This window comes from Mustela nivalis, assembly GCF_964662115.1.
Source record: "Mustela nivalis genome assembly, contig: HAP1_SCAFFOLD_1004, whole genome shotgun sequence".
Classification (NCBI taxonomy): Eukaryota; Metazoa; Chordata; class Mammalia; order Carnivora; family Mustelidae; genus Mustela; species Mustela nivalis.
In genome coordinates this window covers 55,471-57,319 of record NW_028135660.1, presented here as the reverse complement: position 1 = coordinate 57,319, position 1,849 = coordinate 55,471, and positions in this window count along the sequence as shown.

Genomic DNA, 1,849 nt, shown 5'->3' with positions numbered 1-1,849 from the left:
TTCCTCTTCCTGTCTCTCTGACTGTCTAATAAATAAAATATTAAAAAAAAGTAACAAACAAAATGTTTTTAAAAGGTCTTTTTTTATTTAAATTTTCTAGGAGTGCTTGCATGACTCAGTTGTTGAAGCAGATGTTTGCCTTTGGCTGAGGTCATGATTCCTGTGTACAGGGATCCTGCCCTGCATGGGACTACTTGCACCCCAAGGAGCTTGCTTCTTCCTCTCCCTTTGAACGTAATTAACCCCGCTTGTGCGCTTCCTTCTCTCTCTCTGTCTCTCGCTGTCAATAAACAAAATAAAACCTTTTACTAAATAAATAAATAAATAAAGTTCTAAACCTAATTTCAGTTTAGGTCCCTTAACAAAAATTGCTACTGATTCATTAAAAAAAAAAAGAAAGATAATTTTGAAAGATGCTTCCAGAGCTAAAAAGCTGTTTTTTTTTTTTAGGATTAAATATAGAAGTGCTTTATAAAGTAAAAGAAAAAATATGCTATATTAACACTAATCACACTATAACTTTGGTGGTTATATCAAGATAATGAAAAGTGATTTTTAAGCAAATTTAATTATCAGACATAAAGATAAGGCAAAATTACAGAAGAGTAAAAGGATGAATTCATCAGGGAGTATAATAATTCTTGACTTTTAATATTTAATAGCAGTTTTGGGGATATATAGGGAAAAACTAAGAACAAAAATCATAACTTCTACCTTAGAAGAGAAATGGAAAAAAGTTTCAACACCTTTATTTTGAGATTATATAGACAAATGGTCATCAAATTGTTAAGATATGTAAGACTTGAACAAAATTATCAACTAACTAGATATGCTTGGTATTACAGATCACTCCCAACAACCGCAGACTACATATATCTTAAGCCATGATTTTCTTTGCAAAGGTCAACATTGATAATGTTCTAGTCATACCTCCGTGTACCAATAAAGAAGTAGCATATTTCTTGAAAGACACAGCTATCAAAGCTCCATTGAGAAACCGTAAAGATGGAGAAGGGATTTGCAAATTATATATCTGATAATGGACATCAACTCTGATTATTAAAAAATGAATAAAAATAAAAAACCTTTAAACCAAACAGAGTATCCAATTTTACATATGAAGAAAATTATTGAAGAGACATGTCACCAAAAGGATATGGATGGCTTTATAAACACATGACAAATTTCTCAACATTTAGACATTAAAGAAATACAAATTATAATCATAATGAGACATGCTTACATATCTATTAGAATGGCTAAAATTATAAAAGCTAACTGTACTTCGTCTGAGGTAGATTGAGAAGCAACAAAAAATCTAAACTGTTGTTGGCATATATCATGATACCACCACTTTGGAAAATAGTTTGAAATATTTTTTTAAATGCAAAATACGTTGCAGTTACACCAATAGCCATTTTACTTCTAGGCATTTAACCAAGAGAAACAAACGCTATGTTCGTACAAGGACTTGTATATGAATTTCATAGCAGCTTTATTTTTAAGAATTGAAAACAGTAGAAATGTTCATCAATGTCCATCAATAGAGCAAAGACAAATTATGATCTATTCATTAAAGAGATTACTATTCAACATCAAAATGAACTATTTACAATTGGAGATTCTCAAAGTAATGATGCTGAGAAAAGAAAAGCCAGGCAATGAATAGAATATACTGTGTGATTCCATGACTATAAAAACAATCTAGAAAATACAAATTTATATAAAGTCACAGTCATCAAATATATTGGTGTGATTTTCGTGCCTTCTTCTCTGCTCCCATAGCTTCCTACACTTGGATCTCCAAGCATTTGTTACACCATGTGAAAATATGAACTCTTTTTCTTTA